This window comes from Eptatretus burgeri, chromosome 3, assembly GCF_056783735.1.
Source record: "Eptatretus burgeri isolate ZD-2024b chromosome 3, Ebu_testis_v1, whole genome shotgun sequence".
Lineage (NCBI taxonomy): Eukaryota > Metazoa > Chordata > Myxini > Myxiniformes > Myxinidae > Eptatretus > Eptatretus burgeri.
Window position 1 is genome coordinate 32,997,569 of NC_140963.1, and position 20,000 is coordinate 33,017,568.

General features: G+C 34.8%; 1 long non-coding RNA gene across 1 annotated transcript in view; it reads left to right on the plus strand.

The window, feature by feature from the left end:
- The window catches only part of LOC147029649 (uncharacterized), a 52,091-nt gene that overhangs the window by 24,223 nt on the left and 7,868 nt on the right, over positions 1-20,000 (plus strand). The window contains exon 2 of the long non-coding RNA XR_015055735.1: positions 2,187-2,277. This is a non-coding gene — a long non-coding RNA (uncharacterized LOC147029649). The remainder of the gene's footprint in view (positions 1-2,186; positions 2,278-20,000) is intronic.

Below are 20,000 nucleotides of genomic sequence, written 5' to 3' on the forward strand. Positions count from 1 at the left end.
AAAAGTTTCATGCATTGTCTCTATTTGCACATTTCTTGGTAATTTTTAGAAATTGGTTAGAACGGGAATTTTGTAAGATTTAGATAATCTTACCGAACAAGTTGGAGAAACTTTCATGTGTGTTTACAGCTTCCCTTGAGGATATTTGAAGGCAATTTCAAACTCAAATTCCAACTTCGAATTTCTCTCCATTATGCACAGAAACCTGTAATCAGCAACTTTTTCCCACCTTAGTTTGCGTTGTTGGCAGTATCCGAATCTTGGTTGCCCCTATAACATCGTGCAGGCATGCACTCACAGCCGCGCGCTCTCTGTTTATGTAAGCTGGCTTCATTCGAGCCAGCAAAATGACCTCTTTTAAAGCAACAAGCCATGAGGCCATGGCACATGGCTGATGTACAACGAGTGGGTTCTCAGGAAAATGCTCTAACAAGCAGAATGAGGCACGTAGTCAAACGGTCGCCTGCCTACGCATCACGGGAGTACATTCAAGCACTAACTTTTGTAGGTTTCCCAGCAAGAAAATATTTACAATAAAGCCGCAAATGTAAACATTGTTGTTACTTTTTTTTTCTTCTAATTGTGTCGTGAAATATCATGTCTTCTCGAACCGTTGAATATTCTCGCTGCAAAATTATTACAATCACAACATCTTCCTCCTTTGCTAGCTCACCTGAAACATAGTTCCAGAGAGCTTATGGGATGGCACGTCATCTGTCCATCTGTCCGTCAGTCCGACTGGGGGGTGGGGGTCCATCAGTCCGTCAGTCCAACCTGGGGGGCGAGGAGGGGGGGGTCCATCCGTCCATCGGTAAACACTTGCATCTTCTTATTTGAATCCACATACACGATTTTGATGAAACTTGACCACAACCTTCATCATCTGGGATGTACCAAAGTTTGTTCACGGCATTACAAAAATCGGGCCCTAAAGGGGTATACGGGGGGTTTCCCCCTTCAAAAAAGGTGTTCACTTTCTTCTCAGAAACTACACATCCTATTCCGATGAAACGACCACAACCTTCATCACCCGTGATGTATCAAAGTTAGTTTGTTCATGCTATTTTTAATAATCGGGGTCTGAGGGGATTTTTCAGGAGGGTTCCCCCCTCCCCCAAAATGTATTTTCTACAACATTGGTTTATTGGTACATTTTGCTTATTCCGGCCCACGTTGACTTCCTCCTCAGTATCATTATTTTACCAGGTGAGCGCCCAGGGGTATTGTCCCTATTTTTTCTGCTGGTTGTATCCTCATCAATCTCATTATCCTTTTGACTTCACTCACTTGTTCTATAATGCCAAACATATAATGCACGTCAGATCTTGGAATTTATCTTTTCATCCTGGATATTCTCTTTGGATTGCTTATCATTCAATAGTCCCAAAGTCCTCGCATAATGACGCTTAAATGGGACTAATAATATAAATAGGGGCAATACCCCTGGGTGCTCACCTGGTAAAATAATGATACTGAGGAGGAAGTCAGCGTGGAACAGAATCAACAAAATGTACCAACAAGCCAATGTTATAGCAAATACCTATTTTGAGGGGCAACCACCCCCCCCCAGCCTCTGTACATCCCCTGGACCCCAATTTTTTTTAATAGTGTGAACAAACTTTGGTACGTCATCGGTGATGAAGGTTGTGGTCAAGTTCCATTGGAATTGTGTGTGTGGTTTTTTGAGAAAAAAAGCAAATGCCTCTTTTTGGGTTGCAACTGCCGGTAGACCCCCTTCGGGCCCAATTTTTTTAATGGTGTGAACAACCCTTGGTACATCATGAGTGATGATTGTTGTGGTGAAGTTTCATCGAAAGTGTGTGTGTGGTTTTGTAGAAGAATGAAAATACAGAGTTGGGGGGGGGGGAAATCACCCTATAGACCTCAATATATATATATATATATATATATATATATATATATATATATATATATATATATATATATATATATATATATATTTTTTGAATGTCATGAACAAACATTGGTATGTCACGGGTGATGATGGTTGTGGTCAAGATTCATCGGATTTGTATGTGTAGTTTCTGAGAAGAAAGCAAATAGTTATTTTCGGGGGCAATCATCCTGTAGACCCCAATTTATTTTTTTGGAATGCCATGAACAAACTTTGGTACATACTGGGTAATGAAGGTTGTGATCAAGTTTCATCGAAATAATGTGTGTAGTTTCAGAGAAGAAGTTGCAAGTGTTTTTGTATGGACAGACTGATGGAAGGACGGCACGCCATCCTATAAGTTCTATGGAACTACGTTCCAGGTGAGCTTCTGAATACAATGGGGAACCTTGCTGGGGTATATAGATTACAGTAGATCTGTGAATGAACGATCTATGTTGAAGTAGATCAGTAGGGTGAATATACTGGTTCTGGCTCACTTTTCCCCATGTAAATGAATGGGGGATTTTCAGCGATTCATTTTTTTTTCCCTAAAAATAAACCCCCTTTTTATCCCAAGGTATATTTATTTGTCTCCCCTTTTAACCTGGAGACACTTTTTTTTTCAAATAATCCATGCAATAAGATAAAGATTTGTTCAAGTACTAAAGTGGTAATGTGATTTGTTAAAGGTGATTCGAAAGAAATATCTGAAACGTCTAAGCCTCGGGACACTCTTTATCAAATAACCGATGCATATTGTTTAGCTCACTCATTGAACCTATAAAGATTTGTTCATTCTCAAATTCCTTCAATAGTTTAATTTTCTTTGCACAATAATCCCCATCTAAAATATTGAAAAACAAAACATTTGAATCTTTATATTTTTTAAGATACCCCTTTTGTGCTATTACGAAATGATAAACTTCTCTTAATGCTCTTGTTTGACCACCTCCTGAGCCACATATCATTTTGAGATTATAGTAAATTGTTTTTTCATTGTTCAATTGATAACCATCAAAGTTTTCAGTCCATTCAAGGATATTCATTTTTTTCTTTACATCCTCTAACTTACTACTTTTTAAATTGATTCGCTTATTTGTTTTATTTACCTTTGTTTTAGTTATTTTTTCAACAAGACTTATTTGATATTTTTCACATTCATTATGTTTTCCATTTATATACCAAGACTGAGATTTTCTCCACTCTTTAGTTTGATTAATACTTGGTTTGACCATTTATATATTGCGAAAAAACGTGGCGGTAGCCCTTAAAAAACCCGAACCCATCTTCCCAACTTTAAAACACAATCTATTCTATTCACTCTATCATACAATATCCATATGGAACACAATCTATTCCATTATCTAAAATAAATCTCTTATCATCAAAGGCTCCTAATGCCTTTTTATTTACTTCTTCACTATATATGTTATGTTTATAACTTCTTATTGTATTCATTTTCCTATATTCTTCTTTCTTATTCATCAAACAATTATAATAATTTCTAAAAGTTATTGATTTCTTTATTACATATTTCTTTATTCCCTTTAACCTCTTATCAATCTGATCACCATACTTATAAGCATATGCCTTTGCTCTCAATCCAATAAACTCACTCATTACTTTTCCACCCAACTCATCCTTAAACTTACCAATAACCTTTTCATTCTTTTTGGAAAATAACTCACTCTTCTTGCTGAAATTACTTGTATCATATACTCCAATATTTTTCTTCATATCTTTATAAACATCATCAGTTTTTATATCTAGGATAAAACTATCAGTGTCCATATACAACAATGAAACATTTTCACCATACTCTTTCTTTAAGTCATTATACAAATAATCATACATCAATATCTTTGATAAATCAAGAACTGCTGTTCCAATATAAATTGGTTTATCCATTACAATACTTTCCTTTTTCATATGAATTGCAGAAAAGTTCTCTGAAAAAACCTCTTCTCTCTCAAAACTTGGTTTATTTATCAATCTCGAAGCTTCTTTCCAAGATGTTGCGAATCTAATGTTTTGCCTGTTTCTAACATTTTCCATAGTCTTTCCAAATACAGCATTATTCATTAATTTATAAAAGTCCCCTTCAAATTTTACTTTTGTATTTGCTCTCATAGCTGTATTGAATTGAATATACTTTTTCACCCAAGGACTTTGTTTAAATTTTAAAACTCTATGAATTTTAGCTACTCTCAATCCTTCTCTCAAAAACTGTTTTAAGCTTCTCTGATGCAAAACATATCCCTCTTTATCATGGAATGTTGTTAATAACTTTTCTGTTGATTTGCCTTTAATATTAAAACTTTTATGATAATCACTGAACCATTCTTTCTTTGGGGTTTCTTTCTCACATGCAAAAGGAAGGTCTTTATGCTTATTATGAAGATCACTCGGATACCTCAAATCAACTTCAAAATAATAACCTTCTTCTTCATCATTCAATTCCTCTTGAAAAGAAATAACAATATTCATCAACGCCTTTTCATAATCCTTTTCTTCCACCCACTCTAATTTACCATAAGGCAGAGATTGAGACATTGCCCATCCATACAAATTATTAGCATCAAAATACATCAAATAATTGCTATCTTTTTCACTATCATAATTTGGAAGATATTTATTATTTGCTTTAGCATATCTTTTTGAACATACTTGTGATATTCCACCTCTCTTGGACTTCTCAATCATCAAAAGCATATCAACATCACTGATTAAATCTATATCTTGTTTTGTCATTTTCAACATTGCACTCCAAGCTAAACGAGGAGCTGTGAAATAGTGGGCAGGATCTAATCCATAACAATTTTTATTATGACAGAGTGATCGAAAAGCTTCAAACACATGAGCTAACAATAAAACATCTGTTTTTAGATATAAATCAAGATATTCTCCAAGGTTCTTTATCTTAAATATTTTCCATATTTCTTGTGCGTGTGTATATTCCTTATCACTTATCTCTTCTTCATAAAGGTTATTATAGAAACTTTCTTTTGAAGGAAGTTGTGTTTCTTTAAATTTCATAAATGAATCCATATAATCATAAGGATAAATTCCCTTACTTGTAAGAATTTTCTCTTTACTTTGAATTTCATTCCTTGTTTGAATTTCCTCTCTCGTGAGAATTCCTTCTTCAATCAGAATTTCCTCTTTAGTTAGAATTTCATTCATTGTTCGAATTTTCTTTATAATTAGAATTTCATCTTCAGTTAGAATTTCTTCATTAATTTCCTCATTAATTAGAGTTTCCTCTTTACTTTGAATTCTCTCTTTAATCTGAATTTCCTCTTTAGTGAGAATTTCCTCTTTTGGAAAGAATGAATTAAGATTTGGAAAAGAGTCCGTGGAGCTTAGATTTGATGCGAGGTAGGCTAGTGGTGTTCCCATAAACTTGTAAGAATCTAGAAACCTAATACGAGTTAAAGGTTTTGTGAATATCATTTTTGTAAATGAAATATACTTTTGACTTGTGTTTGTTATGGCAGAAATATTCCCTGGTGTTTTTGAAAGTTCATTTATAAATAGATGTGTATCATAGTTGGCGCTGTTGTGAAGAAAGACTGGAATAAAAGAAGGTAATTTATAATTAAGATGACAACAGGAATGAGCGGGACCTCTATATTTACCAGTAAGATGACAATGATCCCTAACTTTAGACTCCTTAATTTCCCCCTCACAAATATGACAGATATTGTTCTTTCTAAATTCTAATTTTTCTTCTTTGGTTAATTTCATCGGTTCATTTGTTTCTTTCATTAATTTAGTGAGTCTTATACAATCCTTTTCTAATCGTTTTACAAACTCTTGTGAAGCTTTTTTTCCACTATAATGTTCAAGTTTGTTATACTTTTCTCCAACAGATGATTTGATATAATAACAGAAACCACAAGGAATATGTTTTTGATATTTATTTGAATATGATTCTTTTGGATTAGGAGAAGCAGTATTTATCTTTTTAAGGATACACTCAAAATCAGCGTATATCACAAATGGGTGCATGATAGATTTATTATAATCTTCAAAAGAAATCTTTTCACCAGGTTTAGGCATTGTAATTACAGCTGATTTATGGTTACTACAATATTTTGAATGTTGTTCTAATCGTTCTTTTGTATGAAATGAATTAAGACATCGCTTACAAGGATATATTTTGTTTGCTGTTCTGAATACCTGAGAAGAGATTAATCTTGATCAATTATTGATGTATGTGTGATGTGAATTATTTCCAACACTAAAATATAAAAGATCAATGTGTGTTTCTTCATTTTTATAGTTGTTTGAAATTTTTAATATTTGAACTTTGTTTGTATCCGTTAATCCATATACATAAATAGAAAGATTATTCTTTTTCTCAAATTTAGGAATATCTGTTAGTGGCATTGGGAATTTAAAATCTTTAATGTCCAAGGTATTCTCATATTTCATATATTGTTTTACTCTTTCTGAATTACATTTTGGTGGATGAAAGTGAGCAAGAACAGACCAGAGAAAACATTTATTATCATTGTTCTTAATATTAACAACTGCCTTCTTTAGTTTTATTTCTTTTGGTAATTCAATATAAGAAGAAGCTTTAAGAGGGTTTGATTTTAGAATGTGTATATCTAAAAAGATGATATTTTTAATATTGAATCCACTTCCTTCCACTGTATTATCAACATCCTCCTCTTGTTTTGATAGTTCTTCATAAACCCCACTATTTAAAAAATCTTGAAATGATGTTATAAAATGAAGATCTGTTCTCGTATAAGGAGTTTGTTCTTCATCTTGTCTTTTCATATTCATTTTCACTCCCAGATAAAACTTTAAAGTTTTCATTTCTTTTAATGTCTTTTTAATAACTTTTTCAACATCAGGTTTCACTATTTCAATTGATTCAGCTATTGATGATGGACCAGGTTCTCCAAATTGAAAAATCCTTATTTTTATATGCCCTTTAAATGCCCCATCAGTGTTTTCAATATAATAGTCCCCCTTTACTTTAAACTCATTTTTCTTGTGTTTTTGTGATTGAAGATGTCTATTATAACTTCTCTTCAAAACATCCTTTGAACAGATATCACAATGTTTCCTTTCCAACTCAAGAGGAGATATTTTATGAAATAGATTAAATGTGTGTTTGTTGGTTCAGAGGTGTTTTCCATAATGTTTATATTTGTGATTACAAACATCGCAGTATGTTGTATTCACCATATTTATATAATAAATCTTTGCTTAAACTAAAATTTTCTTGATGAAAATTTCGTTTATTTTACAGGTGAATCTGTGCTTAAAACCATTTTATCCTCCAACTTTTTTGCTTAATAAATACAATGTTTCAAGACACAAAAGACAAGTTTCAATCAATCTCTTCATTTGTTAAAGATACTGAGAAATATGTCAAGGATGTAAAATTGAACAAAGATAAATATAACAACTATTGGATAAAAACAATTATGGTAAATAATATGAGTTCTTCAATTTCCTTCAGTGGAAGGGCTTTTAGTATACCTGGTAGAACATCAATTAAAGTATCTCTAACAAAAGTTTCTCCTCTCCTTCTGGTAATATATTCAAAACTAGAAAAAGCAATGAAACAAGAAAAAGTATCAAAAAACAAAAACCTTATGGATGAAGCTTTAGAAAGAAAAGATAAGACCATCTGTAATATGAAAGGAGAAATTTGTATTTTTTTCAACAACCCTAAAGATGTAAATCCTGATGAAATAAAGGATGTAAATATATCAGGTGAAATGACATTTCGTTCAATAGTAGTTAACGATCATTTTAAAATCACCTTTAATATAAAAAATGTTGTCGTTGAATCTGGTAATGAAAAAAAGTATATAGGTATCGATGGTAATATTATTAAATATGAGTCAATATACAACTGAAAGTATAGATGAATTTCAGTTTAAGTAAAGTTTTACTTTATAAATATGCTAGACTTTCCTGATTCTCCATATGACAAATTTGAGAATTGTCCTGCGTGTGAAAGACGGGGATTAAACACAGTCAAAAGCCTATAAACAATGTATATTCTGTGATTATCTTCTAATTAATGATAATAAAAAATATAAAAAGGAAAATAATTCTTTTACATTTACACCAAAAATGAATTACTTTACAAGATTGATTAGAGAAATGAATGTAAAGTATGAGGGTGATAACACACCTTTCCTTACAAGGGAAGAAACTGAACGTACAAGAGAAATGTTCAAAGGATTGTTGTTATATATTATTCATGGATGTAATTTTCAGGGAAATATCAACACAAGATATTGTATAAATAAAATAATGGATTATCTTGAAATTAAACCTGAACTTCGGATAAAATATAGAGTTTCTAAAAAAGCCAATAATAAATTAAATAACCTGTTTTCCAAATATATAAATGAATGATTTTTTACCCATTTGGGAAAATAAGATAAAATTTAACAACCATAAAAATCTCCCAAATTCATTAAGATGTCTCATAGTTGGTTCAAGTGGATGTGGAAAAACCTGCTTACTTTTAAAGATGCTCCTCACTCCCAACTTTTTAGATTATGATAATTTAATAATTTTCACAAAGTCGAGTTTTCAACCAGAGTATCAACTACTCTCACAAGGTTTTAATGCTGGTCTTCAAAAAGAAGATATAATCGGTTTATTTAAACGTCAAAAAAACCTAAATGATTACAACATTGAAGATATAATTCAACTATTTTGTGATACACAGAGATGTAAAAAGAAATCAAATCCTATAACTTGTATTCTTAGTGATAATACGGATGATATACCGTCTCCCCAAGATTTGGATAAATCAAAAAAGAACCTCGTTATCTTTGATGATTGTGTTAATGAGAGAAACCAAACGGTAATGGACAGCTACTACACAAGAGGGAGACATTCTTCTTGTAATTGTATTTATCTTCGTCAATCGTACTTTCAACTTCCTCGTCGTTCCATCAGAAACAATGCTAATACTTTTATTTTATTCAAGTTAAATTCAATAGATATCAATAATTTTTGGAGAGATAATTGTTCTACATTATGTAGTAAAAAGAAATTTGAGGATTACATGAAGCACACGACTGAAAAATATAAATATATTGTTGTGAAACAAGATGAGATATTAAGGGATATATTTTTTGTTTTATAAACAATTACATATATAAATGACAACTATTATTATAAATCTTGTGGGTAAATCTGCTTCTGGAAAAAAACTTTCATAAATCAAGGTTCTTGTGTAGTACAAATGAGAATATTGTCAATTTACTTAAAAAACACCCCGTGATACGCATTGTATCAACAACAACTAGAGCAATGAGACCTGGAGAAGTAAAAGGTGAAGATTATCACTATATTTCAGTGGAGGAACATATGCGATTGAGGAATGAATGTCAAATATTTGAGGAGGTTTCTCTTGGTACAACAAAATATTCACATTGTAAGAGTGAGTTCAGGAAACTAAAATCTGGTGGTCTTGGGATATTAGAAACTAATCCAGAAGGAACGAGACAAATTATTAAACATCTGAGCGGAGTGAAGATTTTATCATTCGGTTTTGATGTTGATGAAGAAACTCAACGCAAACGTATGAAAAGCAGAGATGCAAGTATTAGTGAAGAAGAAATTACAACTCGCATTAATGTTAATAAAGAATTTGATGAAATATTTAAAGAAAAGGATTTATTTGAACACATCTACTTGAATGATGAAGAAAAGGAAAATTTCCCTGTTGATCTTTACAATTCATTAAATGATATTTTACAATAAATAAATGGATGCAAAAGAAAGAGCAAGAAAATTTAAGGAACATCATGAGTTGGTTTCAAAAGTTGTAAAACAGCAGGAAGACATAAAGAAGAAACGCAGATAGAAACTAACGGGCGAAGAAGCATTTGAAAGAAAACAAGAGAAATTTTTTAAACCACTTTTAAAAACTTCCCAAGAAAAAATGAAAGTTGTTTCCACAGTTCCCACAGTAGAATATACTCCTAAAAAACTTCAAATGTTGAAAGATTTTGATCAAATGACGGAGGAAGAATGAGAGCATTTAGGAGAATTAAAGGTATATGATGATGAAGGTTTATTTCAACAACTGGAAGAGATTAATCGACCCCCAGATTATATTGTGAATGCTCTTCAAAACAATGAATATTCAGCGGATTCAAAAACCAAAGCAGGACTCATTCCAACAGAACAACCAGCAATATTTCATCTTGTTCAAGAAAAGGTATTGATATTTAATGATGAATTAAGGTTCTTGGGTTCTGCTCAACCCCCTGTTAAACTAACTCCGAGATTAATGTTTCTTCTCACAAAAGATGGAAGCCTCGTCCTGGTGGAGGTGTTGCTCTTTTCATCAAAGACTCTATTCCTCACTCTCCATGCACTGCTCTCACTCCCCCACACCCCCAGGAATACCTCTGGCTTCGGCTTCCCCTCCACTCCCACCTCATGTTTATATGTGTACTGTACCGTCCACCGAACAGTGATGACTCCATCTACATCTCACTATCCGAAAACATGGACCATCTTCTATCTTCTCATCCAAACTCTCTCTTCCTCTTATGTGGTGACTTCAATTGTCATCACGCCAGTTGGCTAGGTGTGGGTACCTCTCTCACCTGCCATGGCACCTCAGCAAAAGCTTTCTGCGACTCATTGGGACTGACTCAATCGGTCAACTTCCCGACCCGGATCTCAACCAATGGTACTCCATCTCTTCTGGATCTGATTTTGACAAATTTCCCTGACAATATCTGCTGCTCTTCCTTCGCTCCAATTGGTTCTTCTGACCACGTCCTTGTTAAAGTGGACATCTCTCTGGCTGTTATCAGAGAACCACCTCACCGCCGTCGAGTCTGGCATTTCACTCAAGCCGACTGGCAGGGTCTCCGAGCAGCCATCAAACTTACAGACTGGTCTCCTATCACTACTTTCTCAAACATCAACTCATCCTGGGAATTCTTTCAAAGAAACTTACTCTCCCTCATGCACAGATTTATCTGTTTCTATTTATCTATTTATCTTATCTATTTATCAAATCTGTTTCTGGTGTATGTTCCCCCTCCATCCCCTCCCTTACCTCAAATGGCCGCACTGCTGATTCCACACGTGATAAAGCTGAATGTCTAAACTCGGTGTTTGCAGCTAAATCTTGTGTCCTAAACCCATCACTATCTCTACCCACCTTACCCAGTCGCACCCAACTGTACCTGGACTCTGTATCCTTTTCTCCTGACAAGGTGGAGCGCTTGCTTTCAAACCTCGAGTCAGATTCTGCAACCGGTCCAGACGGCATCAGCCCACGTGTCCTCAAAGCCTGCTCTTCTGCTCTTGCTCACCCTCTCTCTGTTCTATTCACCCTCTCATTTGCCCAAGGTCATCTGCCATCTGCTTGGAAATCTGCTAACATCACTGCCCTGCATAAAAAAGGTGCAAAAACAGATCCCTATAACTACAGACCAATCAGCCTTCTCCCAATCATCAGCAAGGTGATGGAATCCATCATCGCCTCAGATATGAAATCCTTCCTCTTCTCCAATGGCTTGATTTCCAATCATCAATTTGGTTTCAGACCAGGTCACTCTACCCTGGATATGCTGCTTCTGCTCTCCCATCAATGGATGGAGGTCCTCAATGCCAGACAGGAAATCCGAGCCGTATCCCTGGACATATCACGTGCTTTTGACACAGTCTGACACCCTGCCCTACTCACCAAACTCTCTTCCCATGGTATTCAAGGCCATCTCCACTCATGGCTCGCAGACTTCCTCTCCTGTCGCAGTCAATGTGTGGCCCTAAATGGAGTTCTTTCATCCCCTCTTCCTGTGCAGGCTGGAGTTCCTCAAGGTAGCGTTCTGGGCCCTGTTCTTTTTCTGGTTTTCATCAATGATCTCTCGGACTCTCTGGAAAATCCTCTATTTCTCTTTGCCGACGACTCCACCCTCTGCCGTACCATCTGTCATCCCTCAGACCGGCAAGCAGCAGCTTCTTCACTCACTGCAGATCTGGATAAAATCACAAACTGGTCCAACACGTGGAACATGTCTTTCAATCCAGACAAATCTCACACTCTCACTATGTCTCTTCGAAAGGACCGTTTACAAACCCCCCCCCCCATCCACTTTCTCAACAATCCTCTGGAAGAAGTCTTTTCTTTCAAGCTTCTAGGTCTCACTATCTGCCATGACCTTTCCTGGGAAAGTCACATTTCCAACCTCGCCTCAAAAGCCAGTCGCCGACTGGGAATCCTCCGTCGTGCTAAGTCCTTCCTCGGCCCTCTTGAGCTCCTGACCACTTACAAAGCTTTTGTCCGTAGCCTGATGGAGTACTGCTCTCCCCTCTGGGCTGGTGCTCCTGCCTCCCACCTTTCTCGGCTTCACGCTGTCGAAACCAGGGCATTTAAGATCATCGGCATCTCCCGCAATGAAGCTGAATCTTTGGGCCTCTCACTCAATCACCGCAGGTTGGTCGGTGGTCTTTCTGTCTTCTACCGACTCCTCTCCAGCCTTGCCCCCCTGCTCTCTCTGCGATTTGTCCCCACCACATTTCCACAGGGCGCTCAAGGTCCGCCAACAACCCCCTTCTGGTAAAACTCCCAAAATCACGAATCACTGCTCATCTTCACTCTTTCATTCCTCTTTTTTCCCGCCTTTGGAATAAACTTCCTCACTCTATTCTTTCCCATTCTTCCCTCCAGGCTTACAAAACAGCTGTTCACCACCACCTCTTATCTTCCCCCATCCAAATCCTCAATCTTTTCTACCCCCGATAATCCACCCAAGCCCACTCCCTTCATTTCTCCTACTTTCCTTCCTGAAAGTCCCTGAAATGTCCATCTTCTCTTCGCCATGTTCCCCGTCCCATCCCCATCCCTCTCCCTTCCACAGTTCACCTAATGTGTCTGTTCCCCACTGTTTTGTCCCTTCCACTCCCGCCCCTCTTGTCTCATGCCTCCTTGCTGTGAGTTGTGTGTTCGCTCTCATACGAGCCTCGACCAAGGTATACAAAAAAAAAAAAAAGACAAGGTTCAACTGTGAGGGATGAATCAAAGTATATTGATAAACCATTGGATATGAAAAATAATGATGATAGAGTATATATTGATCTGCTGAACACTCTAAATTATAGGGTTAGTATTTCTAGTAAAAGTAGGAAAAATGAGAAGGAAAAACACATTATTCAGGCTTTAAGTATCCTTGGTTCAGGTATTAGTTTTCTTCCAAATGACCCATCACAATTAGTTAATAGACTGTTATTGTTGTTAGGTAGTAAGAAGGCTGGAAATAACAATTGTTTTAATGAAGCATCAGCCATTTTAGACCAGTTGATGAACATGAAAATAATAAATAAATCTCAATATAAAGACATTTTATCTCATATTAAATAAGATGAGAAGCACAATCCTGAGTTTTAATTTCACAACAAGCGACCACACATCTTCATTCCCATACCCACTACAACTTGACACAACAAAAGAATATGAGGCATCTTTATTGTCCATGGCAACTTATAATACCTTATTTAATATAACTGATAAAAATGACAAGTTTAGTTATAATCCCGGAAGTGGATACAAAACGATAACAGTCTCACCCGGAGCATATGAGATTTCTCAAATATCTTCCGAAATTGCTCGTCTTATGAAAGAACAGGGTGATGAACCAAAAAATATTGTTATAGACATTCAAAAATACTTCAAAATCAACGATTAAAGTTAAAAATAACTACAAGGTTGATTTCACAATTGATAATTCATTTAGAGAGTTATTGGGTTTCTCCTCAAAAAAGATTGAAACTAATGGGACGTTTTACAGTGATAATGTGATTCAAATATCCTCAGGAATAAATTCGGTGTTAATTCACTGTGATTTGATTGATGGTGCTTATAATGATGGAAAAAAAAATACAATATTTTCATTCAGCGCATACTCAACCCCAATTGGTTATAAATTCAATATGGAACCCAAAAATTTGGTTTATCTCCCTGTGTCAGGAAAAACCATACACAGAGTAAATTTTAGGATAACCGACCAAGATAATCGTATGATTTCTTTTTATGGAGAAGTTATATCCATCAGAATTCACCGACGTGAAGTTTTTCCAATAAATAAATACGATGGTTATTGTGAGGAAACACGAGTTGGGAAAATATAAAATAATTACAGGGGATGGGATGTTCCTTTCCCCATACTACAAGGGTGAAGGTATGTATCTTGGTAGAGGATACTATAAACCTAAGAGACAAAGGGGTGTTGGACATCAATTTAGAGGAGATGGGATAATTGATACTCTCATGGGTATTGGTTCAACTATTCTAAAACATAAAGATCTAATTGGTTCAACTGCTTCTGCTGTAGGAAATGTAGCAGGTGCTGTAAAGAGCATAAAAGATGCCCAGAAGGAATCTCATAAATTACAAGCAATAAAAGAAATTAAGAAAGGCAAAACTCAGTTGTCCCCCCAAGAACGACATAAAATAATTCGAATACTTGCATCAGGGTTTCAAAAGTTTGAACATCTTTTTTTCCTAAATGAATACAAGTATGGAAGTAATTGATAGTATCTATGATTTGGATGATACTATTATTATCTCAAACTCCACTAAAAAAGAAGATTACTTCAAGGTAAATGCAATAACTGGAACAGACTGGAATACGAATGGTACAAAAAGTTTTGAAATAAATAATCAACAAGCCTATTTGAATCTCTCCGAAAGTTTCTTGTTGTGTAAATTTAAATTCACTAAAGCTGGGAATAACACAAACGCTACACTTGTAAATGATTTCTTCTGGAAAATGTTTGATAGTGTGCGTTTGTATATTGGAACACAAGGAGTTGAAGCGGTTGATTATGTCTCTGCTGTATCTGAAATGATAAAATTTACACTCTATACATTCAGTGATAGAATGGGAAAGGGGTCTGTCGAAGGTTTTATTCCTGATATGTCAACGGGAACAAACACAGACCCTGGATATACTCAAAGGAAAGGAATGTATAATGATGATACAAAAGCAGAAAATAGTTTTACTGTGGCAGTTCCTCTTAAAGGTATATTTGGATTTTGTGATCATGATAAAGTTCTGTATGGTCTTAAAATTAGATTTCAACTCCAAAGGAATGATAATGAAAATAGATTGCTTTTTGGTGTTGGTAGTGCTTTTGGTGAACAGAATAAATTTGTAATTGAGGAGATGAGTTGGTATATCAGTGAATATACTCCTAATCTTAAAACAGAAGAGATGTTGAATCGAAGACTTAACTCAAAGAAACCACTCAGTGTATCATACCTCAAAAGAAGATGTCAACACGTTAAACTCAACCAAACTACTTACACGTGGAATTTGGGTGTTCTGGAAGGAAAGCCACGATATCTGTGGATCATTTTTAAAAAGCCAGATGGTGATACTGCGACTGATAAGAATAATGCATTGAGTGATAATGCTCAGGTGAAACAACTTCGCGTTTCTCTAGATGGAACATTTTATCCACGAGATAGATTGGAAATTAATTGGGAAAAAAATGATTTTGCTGAAGCATACAAGTCTTACCAAAAGGTGTGTGAAAGTAATGGAAATAAAGAACCTATTTTGGATATGACAGCATTTAAAAGTTTGTATACAATCTATGCGTTTGACCTGAGCGCTCAAAAGGAAACTATAAAGTCTAATCGAGTGGATACTTCCCTATACATTGAAAGAGGAGAGAGTGAAGAAGTTGATACATATTATTTGCTTTTGGAAGAAACAGAATTACAGATTAATACAGATAATGGTGTGATGATTAGTCTCACATAATTTTTTGTTAAATAAATGAGTGGCAAAGTACCAACTGGGGTATATGTTAATCAAATCAATCTTCATAAACTATCATCTTGTGTTCAAAATCAAAAGCCTTGTACGATTAATGTTAATACAATTCAGAGAAAAGGAGCAGTAAGAATTGATGTTTTGCTCACAAGAGAACAGGTTAAAATCTTGAATGACACTGGCTCACTTAAAATTAAAATGACAAAACCAATGTTGAAAAAATATTCAATAAGACAGACGAGTGGAGGATTTCTCCCATTTCTAATTCCTTTATTTGCTGATTTAAGTGCGGTTGGAGCATTGACGGGTGGTATTTCAACAGCGGTGAAAACTGCCAACGAAAGGAAGGCTCAACTCCAGGCTCAAAAAGAATTGGAAAGACATAACAAAGAGTTGGAGAAACAAATTAGTGGAAGTGGTGTAATTGTAGATTTTACTGAAAAACTTGAAGGTCTGCCTGATAAAGCGAGATTGTTAGTTGGAGATATGCTTTCTTCTATAGCACAAGCAGGTGTAAAATTAACGAAAAGAGGTAATGGATTATATCTTTCTAATAAATAAATGAGCATTGATGAGTGGTTTAAAGAATTTGGAAAGAATACAACATCAAATTTACAACTTGTCAAATATTGTAAGAAATTAAAAATTCATAATGTGGTTATTTGTATGAGAGATGAATTAACAAATGTGCCGAAACATACAAAGAATATTATTATGAACTTAGAAGATAATAATGGGAACAGTTCTCATTGGGTTTGTATTTTTAATAGTCAAGACAAATATTATTTTGATAGTTTTGGTCTTCCACCACCTGTTGAAGTCATAAAATTCTTACAGAAAGGTGTTTATCAAACATTTCAAGTCCAAGAATTAAATTCTAAGTGTTGTGTTCAATTATGTCTATATGTGTTATTTCAACTCAACAAAAATAAAAAATTTTATGATATTATTTTTAATCTAATATAAATGACTTATGTTGGTAAAGATGGTTCTATCTTTGGTGTATCTCAAGAACTGGATATTGATTTATCAAATTATTACACAAAGGCACAGGCTGAACGACATAAATATAATATAACCAAAAATATTAACATGAAAAATGCTTAGAAATTAAAAAATTATCCAAGCCCGACTGACGCGAATGACTTGGTGAGATTAAGCGATTTATCACAATATATATCTTTAAATAAAACGGCCGTGTATTCCAAAGATACAGAAGTGTTGATATTATCTCCAGGTCATACAGAATTCACAGTTCGAATTAAAATAAATTTTTATAAAGAAGGGCGTATCGTTTGTATGAGAATAGAACAATGGGGGTGTGATATGAATGATTTAGGGTATAATTGGTCATTTAAAATTAACCTCGAAGACCTGGAACAATTAAATCAGTCTCGTAAGGAAGAATATTATCCACTTGGTATCGAGAATGAGTTTTGTGGGGCCACGATTAGTAAACAACAAATAAAAGAATTTAATAAGGGTAAATATAATAATGGTTTTGCCCTTGTTTATATCATGAAAACAGAAAAAACAGGATTATATATAATAAGTAAGGAAATACAAAATGATTTAACTATGGGAAGATGGGGAGGTGTTTCGTGCCATAATATTATTCTAACATATATTTCTAATACATAAATGACAGCAAGAAGGCTTCAAGAAAATTATCATTTCTTTGTCCAAGCATACCTTCAAGAAAAGGGTATTCGGTATTTTAATAAATATGTTCTACAACATAAGAATGAGGTATTTTCAATAAAAGATTGGCATTATGCTGATGTTGATAAACCGACAACTTTAGATTTAATTAGAATGTTAAATAATGAAAAAATTATAAAGTTAAGAAAAGGTAAGGCTCTTTTAGAAATTCAAAAGAAATTTTATTGGTTTCCTGTTGTAAAAAAATTATTTTGGATACAGGAATAACAAGAAATCCTGATGAATATATGTATGATATTCTATGGGGTGTAAGCGATTCAAGGATAATAAGGGATGAGGAAGGAGTTGAAGAAGAGAGGGAAGAGGAGGAAAAGGAGAAGAGAGAGAAGGAGGAGAGGGAGAAAAAAGAGAAGGAGGAGAGGGAGAAAAAAGAGAAGGAGGAAAAGGAGAAGAGAGAGAAGAGAGAAGGAGAGGGAGGAGAGAGAGGAGAGAGAGGAGAGAGAGGAGAGAGAGGAGACAGAGGAGAGAGAGGAGAGAGAGGAGAGAGAGGAAAGAGCGAGACAAAATAAATATCAAAATATGGAAACCAGTGAGATAAAAAAAAAGATTGGTGGTATTACAGAAAATAACTCAACCCACCGAGGAGGAAAACAAAGAATTGACAAGTCTATTTGCAATATTTTCTTCAAGACTATTGACATCGTCAAGCTATTCATTTTAATTCAAGTTTTTTCTTAAATAAATGGAGGAGAGAGTGAAGGCATTTCTAAGGATTCTTTATGTTTTAAAAATTAAGATTCAAATGTGCATGTTGGAAACTAAAAAGGTTTTTGCACTCTGCAGGAATTTTTCACATAAATAAATGAGTTATTGTCTCAAATGTAAAAAGAAAACTAATACTAAAAATATTTCATATATTAAAAGTAAAAATAACAGGGTTATACAAAAAGGTATATGTTCGGTGTGTGGTTCAAAAAAAAAAATCAATTTATCTCCAAACACAAATGAGGAGGAGATATACAAAAGTTTTTATCAGGAAGTAAATTTACAATTACTGGAATACCAGGGGAATTACATCTTCCAGGGTATTCTTTCTGTGGTCCAGGCACAAACTTAGATAAAAGATTAGATGAGGCAGACAATCCTAAATCCTGGAGTAAACCCATCAATAGAGTTGATGAAGTGTGCATGAGACACGATATTGATTATGGGAATACCACAACGTTGGAAGAAAAGCATGAAGCCGATAGAGAAATGTTGTATAATTTATCTCTGATACAAAATCCAACCTTGAGAGAAAAAGTTGATCGGTTCATTGTGAAGAAGATGATCAGTGCTAAATTGAAACTTGGACTTGGAAATTCAAAAAACTTATAGGCTCTAATGATGTCATTAAGACTGAAGAGCAATTAGCTGATGAATTACATAAACCAATATTCACAAAGTTTCAGAGAAGGAAAGTTTATTCCAAGGAAGTAGATTATATCTGGTCTGCTGATTTGATTGAACTCAATAATGATAAGGGGTACAAGTATGCTTTAACCGTTATTGATTTGAGGAGTAGATACGCATGGGTTGTACCATTAAAAAACAAAACAGGTAATACTCTTATGTTAGCCTTTCAACAGATATTTAATAAAATTAAGAGAAAACCTAAAAAATTGTGGACTGATGAGGGTAGAGAGTTTTATAACAAGTCATTTATGAATTTTCTAAAAAATAACAGTATTACATTATACAGTACCTTTAATGAAGGGAAGGCAGTTGTTGTTGAACGTTTTAATCGTACCTTAAAAGAGAGATTATATAAAAAATTCACACAACTCGGTTCACAACAATGGTCATCTTTTATTCAGGATATTGTGGATAAGTATAATGACACAATTCACATGTCAACAAATATGAAACCATCAGAAACATTTACAAAATTAAAATATGAAAAAGAGATTAATGTCAGAAAACCTAAGTTCAAAGTTGGTGATATCGTAAGAATATATAGGTGGAAATCTCATTTTGAAAAGGGTTTTACTAAACGATGGACGAACGAACTTTTTAAAATTGTTGATTTAATAGATACGGTTCCTTGGACTTATAAGATATATGATTTGGAAGGGGAAGAGATTTTAGGTTCATTTTATTCACAGGAATTACAAAAGACAAAGATAAATTGAAATTTTTTGACTCCGCCCTTTTTGACTCCGCCCACACAAAACCCACCCCACAGAAACCCCACCCCACACAAACCCCCCACAAGCTCCACACAAAAACTCCACACACACAAACCCCACACAAGCTCCACCCATATTCATCATATTCACATAATTAGTGATTAGTTAATTAGTTCCCCACACACAACATGTTTATTTAATTAAAAATTATCCACCCATCCACACAAGCTCCACTCATCCACCCATCCACCCATCCATTTATCCACACAAACCTCATCCACATCAACCTCATCCACATTCACCCCTCCCACATAAGCCCCACTGAAGCTCCGCCCACATAAACCCTGCCCACATAAACCCTGCCCACATAAACCCCTCCCACACAAGCTCCACCCACATAAACCCTGCCCACACAAACCCCACCGAAGCCCACCCACATAAACCCCACCCACATAAACGCCCTCCCACCAGCCCCGC